At 41.8% G+C, this 11,076-nt stretch overlaps 1 protein-coding gene across 1 annotated transcript in view; it reads right to left on the bottom strand.

The window, feature by feature from the left end:
* The window catches only part of LOC139754743 (uncharacterized), a 24,497-nt gene extending 17,603 nt beyond the window's left edge, over positions 1 to 6,894 (bottom strand). Inside the window, exon 1 of the mRNA XM_071672491.1 lies at positions 6,626 to 6,894. The gene's annotated coding sequence lies outside the window, so the exon portion shown is untranslated. The remainder of the gene's footprint in view (positions 1 to 6,625) is intronic.
* Positions 6,895 to 11,076: the final 4,182 nt, after the last annotated feature.

Genomic DNA, 11,076 nt, shown 5'->3' with positions numbered 1-11,076 from the left:
CATACACAACACATACCCACACACACACCACACACACACAACACACACACATCACACATATCACACAAATCACACCACCATCACACACACACAACCACACACACACACACACACACAACACATGCACACACACACACACACACACACACACACACACACACACACACACACAACACACACACACACAACACACACACGCACACCACCATACACACACACACACACACACACACACACACACACACACACCACACACACACACACACACACACATATAAAAAAAAATAAAATACAGACATTGGTAAGTAAGGTCTTTTAAAGCCTTTACCCACGAGGCACATCCGCTCTTATCATCTCACTAGGGAGATAATGATGCTAGGCATGCTGACCTCCAAAACCTCCTTATCCTACAAAACATCCTCTCAAAGACTCCAAACGCCTCTTACGCACCTCCAAAAGAATTTCATTTTCTTTTCATTTAACTACAAACGCATTTCATCTATTACTACTAACACCCCCCCCCACCCCGCACACACACACACACACACACACACACACAACACACCAACCGCACACACACACATCACACACCACAACACACACACACACACACAACAATCACACAAACACACACACCCCCCCCACACACCACCAACTCACACACACCAAACCATACCACACACAAACCCACAACACAACACACACACACACACACACCACACACACACACACACACACCACAACACAACACACACACCATACAAAAACACACACACACATACACACACACACTACAACACAACACACACACCATACAAACACACACACACACACACACACACACCACACACACACACACACACACACAATACCACTATCGTGTGAGCCATGACAGTGGTATCTGAAGTGTGTGAGAATGAGGGGCCTGCGCGTTACAAGTGCTGTACAAGCGTTGTTCTACTACACCAGCATCATTAGGATGAGACATGGACTCGCTCGTCTGGCGTGTCATTCTGTCGACTGGCTAATCACTTGTGACACTTATGGATCGGATGAACGATCGTTATCATACACTGTAATCCAGACACAGCGAGTGATTATATGATTATCGTAATGGGCAGAGAGAGAGAGAGAGAGAGAGAGAGAGAGAGAGAGAGAGAGAGAGAGAGAGAGAGAGAGAGAGAGAGAGAGAGAGAGAGAGAGAGAATGTTGGGGTGAAGAGAGTGGTGAGAGTAAGTGAGCTTGGAAAGGAGACTTGTGTCAGGAAGTACCAGGAGAGATTGAGTGCAGAATGGAAAAAAGGTGAGAACAAATGACGTAAGGGGAGTGAGGGAGGAATGAGATGTATTTCGGGAAACAGTGATGGCTTGTCCAAAAGATGTCTGTGGAATGAGAAAGGTGGGAGGTGGGCAGATGAGAGAGGGTAGTGAGTGTAGGATGCAGAAGTAAGATTGTTAGTGAAAGAGAAGAGAGAGGCATTTGGACGATTTTGCAGGAAAATAGTGCAAATGACTGGGAGATGTATAAAAGAAAGACGTAGGGGGTCAAGAGAACGGTACAAGAGGTGAAAAAGAGGGCAAATGAGAGTTAGGGTGAGAGTGTATCGTTAGATTTTAGGGAGAATAAAAGGATGTTTTGGAAGGAGGTAAATAAAGTGCGTAAGACAAGAGAACAAATGGGAACATCGGTGAAGCGGGCAAATGGGGAGGTAATAACAAGCAATGGTGAAGTGAGAGGGAGATGGAGTGAGTATTTTGAAGGTTTGTTGAATGTGATTGATGATAGAGTGGCCGATATAGGGTGTTTTGGTCGAGGTGGTGTGCGAAGTGAGAGGGTCATGGAGAATGGCTTGGTAAACAGAGAAGAGGTAGCGAAAGCTTTGCGGAAGATGAAAGCCGGCAAGGCGGCGGGTTTGGATGGTATTGCATTGAAATCTATTAAAAAAAGTGGCTGAATGTGTTGTTGACTGGTGGTGAGAATATTCAGTGTATGTATGGTTCATGGTGAAGTGTCTGAGGATTGGCAGAATGCATGCATAGTGCCATTGTACAAAGGCAAAGGGGATAAAGGTGAGTTCAAATTACAGAGTTAGTTGTTGAACATCTGGGAAATTAATGGGAGGGTATTGACTGAGAGGGTGAAGGCATGTATAGAGCATCAGATTGGGAGAGAGCAGTGTGTTTTCAGAAGTAGTAGAGGATGTGTGGATCAGGTGTTTGCTTTGAAGAATGTATGTGAGAAATACTTAAAAAAGCAAATGGATTTGTATGTAGCATTTATGGATCTGGAGAAGGCATATGATAGAGTTGATAGAGATGCTCTGTGGAAGGTATTAAGAATATATGGTGTGGGAGGCAAGTTGCTAGAAGCAGTGAAAAGTTTCTATCGAGGATGTAAGGCATGTGTACGAGTAGGAAGAGAGGAAAGTAATTTGTTCCCAGTGAATGTCGGTTTGCGGCAGGGGTGAGTGATGTCTCCATGGTTCTTTAATTTGTTTATGGATGGAGTTGCTTGGGAAGTGAATGCAAGAGTTTTGACGAGAGGGGCAAGCATGCAGTCTGTTGTGGATGTGAGGGCTTGGGAAAGGGGTCATTTGTTGTTCACTGATGATACAGCGCTGGTGGCTGATTCAGGGGAGAAACTGCAGAAGCTGGAGACTGGGTTTGGTAAAGTGTGTGAAAGAAGAAAGCTGAGAGTAAATGTGAATAAGAGCAAGGTCATTAGGTTCAGTAGGGTTGAGGGACAAGTCAACTGGGAGGTAAGTTTGAATGGAGAAAAACTGGAGGAAGTGAAGTGTTTTAGATATCTGGGAGTGGATTTAGCAGCGGATGAAACCATGGAATCGCGAGTGAGTCACAAGGTAGGGGAGGGGGCGAAGGTTCTGGCAGCATTGAAAAATGTGTGGAAGTCGAGAACGTTATCTCGGAGAGCAAAAATGGGTATGCTTGAAGGAACAGTGGTTCCAACAATGTTATATGGTTGCGAGGCGTGGGCTATAGATAGGGTTGTGCGGAGGAGGGTGGATGTGCTGGAAATGAGATGTTTGAGGACAATATACGATGTGGTATACCGGGGTCGACGTGCTGTCATTGGATTGAACCATGGAAAGTTTTATGAGGCCTGGATGTGGAAAGTGAGCTGTGGTTTCGGTGCATTACACATGACAGCTAGAGACTGAGTGTGAACCAATGTGGCTTTTGTTTTCTTTTCCTACTGCTACCTCACATGCACTCGGGGGAGGGGGGTGCCATTTCATGTGTGGCGGGGTGGTGACACGAATGGATAAAGGCAAGTATGAATACGTACATGTGTATATATGTATATGTATATGTATGGACATGTATGTATACACTGAAATGTATAGGTATGTATATGTGTGTGTGTGGGCGTTTACGTCTATACATGTGTATGTGGGAGGGATGGGCCATTCTTTCGTCTGTTAACATGCGCTACCTCGCTAACGCGGGAGACATTGACTAAGTATAATGATAATATATATATATATATATATATATATATATATATATATATTATATATATATATATATATATATATATTGTGTGTGTGTGGTTTTGACTGTGTGTGACTGTGTGTGTGTACTGTGTGTGTGACTGTGTGTGTGTGTGTGTGTGTGTGTGTGTGTGTGTGTGCGGCCTTTGTTTCCGATGCTATGATTCATCCTAGCACGTGTGGTCAATCCATGCCTCACCCACACCCAGAACAAGTCAAAGATTAAATATAATCTTATAAAACCGTCACTTACCAGTGAGTAAAGTAGTATCAAATTACAGGAATGAGTCAGGTGCCGTACTATGTAAATTCATCAGATTATAGGAATGATAGAGGAGTCACGGTGTTTAAATTCTTTTATACTTTGTACCAAGATTGCTAGCGAATGGATCAGTAAGTTCACAAAACTCACAAGGGCCTGGCATCACCCGTAGTAGGTTCGCCATAGGATACGCTTTATGTAATATTCGTGGTCTTCAAGTAAGGCCATGAAGGGAGAAAGCATCAATTTAAACAACGAAAAAGCATCGAGTGCGGGGGAAAAAGCGAATGTGAGTGAATTACTGGAGTAATTAATCAAAAAAAGGAGTTCTAAACCCCTTTGGCTGAGCATTAAATGGAATCCTCCATTACGTGGGAGGGAGGCGAGGCTCAGTGTTTGGGTCGCTTGGTACCAGATCAACAGAGGTGAGGACAGTCAGTCAGCCTCGCCCGGTAAGCCATACCTCGCTCTTCACAACAGGATGTTTCTTGTGTGTCATGAGCGTCCACTGTAAGCGGGGGTAAAGAGCCACTAGTGTAAGTACACAAGAGACAATGACAACTTGCCATTCCAACAGGGCAACAGTAAGAGCGCCGAGCAACAGTAGAGGGGGGAGGCGCGGGGCGGCGCCCCAGCAACAGGAGAGGCCTAGCGCCACTACGGGGGGCTCGCTCGAGAAATACCAAGGACGTGGTGAGCAGGGTGCACGTCCAGGCCGACCTGACCTGGGGAACGTGGGCTGTCGCGAGCACGGACTGCCGCACGCCCGGACTCCCGTGCACATACAGACCGACATGACCGGAAGGACATGATCCCTCGCTTGGGCTAGTAGGACTCCCACACGCCCGGGCCTGCCATGCACGCTCCCGGCTCCTGTACAGCTATGATCATGCTCCCGTAAAAAGTGAACTCCAAACACCAGAGACCAAGCAGAGCCGCTAATTATTATTCATGCAGGGAATTACAGTGTATACCTTACTTTGAGCTGAAATTCAGTTTCAGCGCATCTCCTATTACTACGCCTCTGCACATCAGTTCCATACTGAAATCGCCAACTCACTTGTGTTTGTTCAAAGGGCATATTTCCATTATTTTTTTTTTCTTCTCTTACACTCGTGGATTAGAAAGTTTTACTTATTTATAGCAGGTGTTAGGGTGCATGCCACATTAACGTCTACACTTGTTATTAGATTTAGATACTACCCTATGGTAATCTTCAATGATCACCACTACTATCAATTAAAGGCTAGTTTTACTCCTTTTTTTCAGTATCCTCACCTATAACGAAATCAGGTGACTGGGGGTCACCCCTTCTCCGACCTGACCTCAGTGTCTAACAGTTAATGGCAACTTTCCACTCTATATAAGCACGGAAAATGGAAATCGTGTCAGGATCTGGTCAAGTCAACCCATAAAGGCCATTATACACTATAAATGAGCACTATATAACCTCTAGGTAGATGAAGGGAAACACTACTACGACTACTACCATTGAACACAATGGTACGACCATTAGGCACGAACAGACCTCCCTTTTAAATGTGATGACCTGAAACCTAAGTCTTTTAAAAGTATTACAGTCGTGCCCAAGGACCGAACCATCGTTAACTGATGGGTCGTAATCACCGTACCCAAGGAATCGAACCATCGTTAACTGATGGGTCGTTATCACCGTACCCAAGGAATCGAACCATCATTCTCGAAGGGCCTTCTTACCATCGTAGCCACGGAATGAATAAGGTCATATGATCCTCTCTTTTATACTCATACGTTGTTACGTTCCTGTATCCTCACCGCTTTTCTTCAGAACTTAGGATTGCGATAGACTGTATTTCCCCCCCATCTTATGAACTCAGGATTGCGATAGACTGTAATTCCCCCCCCCCCCCACCCCACAAGGGCACGTGTCGGAATGTCCTAACTCCAATTATGGTTTTTAAGACACAAGCGTTTTAGTGTAGGTCTAGGGGGCTACATGGACCAAAATGTCGGTAAAATAAATGAAATACATATATACCTAAATAAATATATAACTACCCTTATGGAGATGTAGCTGCATTAATTATGAATATATAAAGGCACACAAGCGTTTTAGTGTAGGTCTGGGGGCTACACTGGACCCAAAATGTCGGTAAAATAAATGAAATACATATATACCTTAATAAATATATAACTACCCTTATGGGGATGGAGCTGCATTAAATTATGATATATAAAGGCACCAAAGTTGCTAGGCTATCCCTATGGAGGACCTCAAAATAATATATTTCGTAATAACGCACCGTCATGGATGTCTTTGAAAGGTAGCCATATTGAGGACAAAGATCTTTTGATTTCATTAATCATTTTGATGCTGGGGGGTCAGTAAAGGGCAAATATTCAATCCCATCTATTCTGAATCATATATATAACTGTAGACACATTTCTTGGCACAATGAACCTTCGTGTAATGTGATATAACGAGACAAAAGATATACGTTACCAACTGGAGAATGTGATGGAGGGAGCGAGCGAGCCACACAGTTGTTTAACTTCAGTTTTGGAAATGAAAAAGAATTTGTGTGTTCCTTAACTTTAGCGACTGTTATTATGAAATAAACTTTAAAATACATATTCTCAATAATCTTGTACATTTCAAAACCTCTATTGAGACTCCTGTTTTTAATCAAAATGTTTAATCCTTAGCATCCTGGATTTTGAACCCGGATTTTGAAAAAGGTGTTAAGGAGCCACAAATTTTTTCCTACTGGATCATAAAGCCCTTGCATCAATCCCCTTAACAGCTTACCCTGCCATTTCATGAGAGTTCTGTAAAGACCAAACTACCAATTACACAACCACTTCAACCTTACCTTTGTATGATGTCTGCCAGTTAAGTGAACCCTTCGACCACTGATGGGAGTCGGGTGTTGCTGGCTGCTCCACTCACACTCTCTCTCCCTCTCCCACAGGCGTAAACCCACTAGATAAAAGGAACTCAGCACCTCTAGAATACCGAGTCTATCTAGGCATCTTTCCCTTTTTTTTATGTTATGGAAGGCACTGGAGAGGAGAGGACTTAACTGCAAATCGACGCCAGGGTCGAAGGTTCACTGCTTCACACTCCACACAAGATATGGCTGCACCAACCTGTCATCCGGTAAGCTTCAGTTGCCTAGTCCATTTTTCTAATTAATTAATTACTCATGTGTACCCCCCAATTATTTCCGTTTCTCACATGTGATTCTTGTTAAAACAAAAAAGGTGTATGTGTGTGTATATATGATGATTAACAGCTCGTAATGGTGTGATAGATGGAATGCATAATGGTGGACTCAATTTATTCCCAAACCATCTCCATTTAGTCTCTATGGCGACTCTTCAACACTGCTTAGGACCGGATATACACGTTAAATTCACAAGAAACGTGAACTAGGACTCATAGACTGTGTATAATAACAAATTAATTGGCCCAACAGAGAAAAGATTTGATTGCTAGGCTATAAATTTTCCCTTAGGGACTGTCAAAACTAAATCCAAAATCCTTCATTAGGTTAAAAATAAATGAAATCAACTAAAAAAAGCACGATACAATGACAGGTTCGAATATACACTACTGTAGAAAAAAAAGGGAAAGAAAAATATTATCTAAAACGCTAAATAATCATAGATAAGTGGCATTAAGTGAAAAAATAATAAATTCCATTTAAGGTGCATTTGGCCAGTGGACGATGCAAGCCAAGATCTTAAGGTAATATGAAACGATGTTATAACATGGTGACAAATTAGTGTTAATGATGTATAATTTGAAGACTGTTGTGGGGTATTATTAGATAATTTTGTTCTGAACTCTGGTTACCAAACCTACTCCCCTTCGATCTTAGCCACAACTTAACGCAAACATTTAGGAATATCTGACATATTTATCATTGGAAATCATTGTTCTTATTCATCATTAATCCATTATTTATCTCCTTTTATTAAATGATTTATATTCTTATGTATAATTACCCTAGGACCAGTTTATATAAAGGAGTCGTGGTGTTATCCACCACCTTTTTGCTATGGGTAACATGGAGATCCTAGGCTGCGCTACTTTAAGTAGCCGGGAAATGTGGAATCCTTAGTATTAGGAAGTTTCTCTTATGAGACTGTACTCCAAATGATTCAGCCTACCAAAAGCTGGTAACACCTTTCATTTAATTATTTCCGTCGTGGCTACGTAACCTAAAAAGAAATTTTGATACTACGCTTCATTATTTAATTGTCAACCCACAAGACATTCTTCAACAATTTCTTGTATGGAAATAGACCAGATATTTGACTGTGATTATTTCTAACTGAATGAGGTCATGTCACCCTTGAAATTTTGAGTTGGGTCACACCTGTGATTAATTGCATAATACAGGGATAACATCTCGTACTGCAAATTATATTTTGCAGTGTGGGGAGGTAGAGGGTAAAGGATCCATGAAAGTGATGTGGTTCCAGATATTTTTGCTGTCAGATGTTAAGTGTGTGGGTTAGAGTATATCATGTGTATTTCCCCCTTAATGCTGAGTTTGAAAACGAGATATGACACACCCTCTACATGTTTAAAAGTCGGCTTCCATACACAAATGCATCTTAATATATTAACAAGAACCCATGATCCAGGGTGAAAAAAAAGGAAAAAACTATGAACAATAGATTAATAGGTAATGAGCAAATTTAAACCCATGGGACTACTGTGTTTCCTGTTGGCACATATAAACAACAACATAAACTGACCTCTTTAACAACTGTCCAAAGCTTAACAAGAGCAAACTGGTGTTTAGATGTTTCTTAATCACTTTGAGCTACGGGTTCTTGTTGAAGGACCCTACAAAATAAAGTTTTGGAGTGCCTTAATAAAAATCATCTTTCATGTTCTTCCCACAATATACTTTCTTCAAGTGAGCAACAAAAAAATACTTTACCAATTTTATTAAGGTTTGCTATCAAGGGAAACAAAGTGTATTGAGATGTTTAAAGGTAAAAATCATTGCTGCACTTGGAACTGAATTTGGAGATGACTGTGTGACAAGTAGTTTTGCAAAGTAGTAGATTTCACAGGCACTTGTACCGTGAGTTTCCCAGTGAACAAGAAATGTCCCTGTTGATTTTGCGGTCAAAAAAGTCTAAAAAATTTGCTAATGCAGCATTTTTGTTCAGGGCTCCTGCGTTTCCACACAGTTACTTCAGTTCTGTTAGAGGTATACCATGATTTGTTTCATATGGAAACTCTCTCTTCCTCTAAAGGTCTGAGCTACGAAATAGTTCCATATTCATACGAAATATCTGAAGAAGAATCGAGTTTTCATGTTCATTTTAGACTTGAATTTTGGGCATCCCGTCTTCGGTGTGTGTGGTGTGTGTGTGTGTTGGGGTCGGGGTTCGACGTATGCATTCCTTTTATCACTTTTAAAACAACGTTGACCTTTACCTAATATACCGAGTGGCTGATGTGGTTACAGGTCAGTTGGGGGAAGCCACTTACAGACTTCGTCCAAGCTTGGAGAAAATGGACGCAGCATAATGGTGACGAGTAACCTATTATTGGGTGGGTTTAGGAGGCCAGGGGGCCAGAGCTTCCTGGTGGATCTAAGTGCAGAAGTGGCTAGCGTTTCTCCGTGTTTATCCTCCATAGTCCCTCCCAATCCCCTTTTTGTCCCTCTTTAAGGAATATTTGGAAGACACTATGACCCCATTACATCATCGGCCGATGCAGTCGCGTCCGGTTGACGCAATCACTGACGCTAAACCATTTTGAACAAGTTACTTCCCCGGCAATTTGTATCTTGCGAGAAAAAATGGGGGACCCCCAAACGAATTTCTTGCCTTGTAATTTCTTGCTTCCAGTCCAGCAAAAGCGAACGTAAACATTATACATATATGTGGCAATATAGTAGTGGGGGGGGGAAGGAATTAAGATGTTAGAAAATGATGAGTGTTATTTATTTGTATAAGACGGCAAAATAAGATACAATTCTAGGATTTGTATCCCTTTCAGACGTCCCTGTGCTAGATTTAATAGCATCTTTCAAAATGTGACCATTGGGTGACCACTGGAACCCTCATTTCTTAATTCTAAAGCCAGTGAGAGCAACAGCATTGCACTTTGAAATTTGTTTTCCATCACTGGATCAGATATTTACCTTAAGGGGCCTGCATGAAGATTATTTGAACCATTAACAAAATCAACCAATATTTTGAGAGGAAAGAAAACGTAAGATACATTTATTCTGTGCTTCAAGTAAAAGCCTATGTCATTGGTAATTTTTCTTTAGATTTTGTTTTTCGTTGATTAGGCTCCAGTCAAGGACAGAAGTCCACATCGAAGCTAGGCTATTAGTTGGAGTTGTATGAAAAGAGTCAATGAGAGGAAAAAATGAGAAGAGGAACTCTACTCTTACCAAAAATCTTGGGACTCCCTTCTATTACAACATTTGAACCCATCCACCTTTCTTTTCACACGTTTCTTGGTGCACCCAGAATCGTTACATCCCCTTTTTCCATTCAGTAACTCACTTCAGCCACTCCCAAATAACACTACATTTCTTCCAAGTCCTTCCTATTTACACCAAGTCCTTCCTATTTACATTCACAGTCAAACCTTACGGTCTCACCCATCCCTACTGCATCTCATTTAACTTACTATGTTTACAATAACTTTCATATTTCTTCTTTTTCACACTTTCCCGACACTTGATTAGCTCTAGATGTACCTCACTGGAGTTTGCCACAAGAGCTTTGTCATCCACAAACTCACAACTGAAGTGCTTTCCATGCTACCCTCCTTCTACCCTAGTCTCCAGCACACCACTCCCTCTCAATCCCTTCTCGTATTTCATTTTGGACCTGTCCTCGACGAGGGCTTTCATCCTCGAGCATAAAGAATAAAGATATAATTGAGCTCAGATACCCTGCGGTTGCAATGTCAAAGACAGAGGTCTTTGAACAAGCTGGCATGTTGGCGACCAATCCTAAAAGGTTTTATGGAAACTGTGAAGCAGGAAAGATTGTGGCGTAGAGGTTCCAAGAAGCTTGCTCGAAACACTTGTCCCAACGTTAATGTACGGCTTTGAGTAATGGAGTAACGAATAAATGGAGTAAGGGAATTCACGAGAGTGAAGGACATTTCAGAAAACGGTGCCAAAGGAATGAGCAAAAGATCGGAATCAAGAAGAAGGAAGCATTTTGTGACAAGAGGAAGCTGGTTTTACTATACGAATAAGCCAAGTGCGCAAAATTGAAGATATATCTGTTAGCTGTATATACCTTATCCTCCTTATTAGAAATAGAG

Source organism: Panulirus ornatus, chromosome 17 (genome assembly GCF_036320965.1).
Source record: "Panulirus ornatus isolate Po-2019 chromosome 17, ASM3632096v1, whole genome shotgun sequence".
NCBI lineage: Eukaryota > Metazoa > Arthropoda > Malacostraca > Decapoda > Palinuridae > Panulirus > Panulirus ornatus.
The sequence above is the reverse complement of the archived record's forward strand: the minus strand, read 5'-3'. Positions and strand labels throughout refer to the sequence as shown.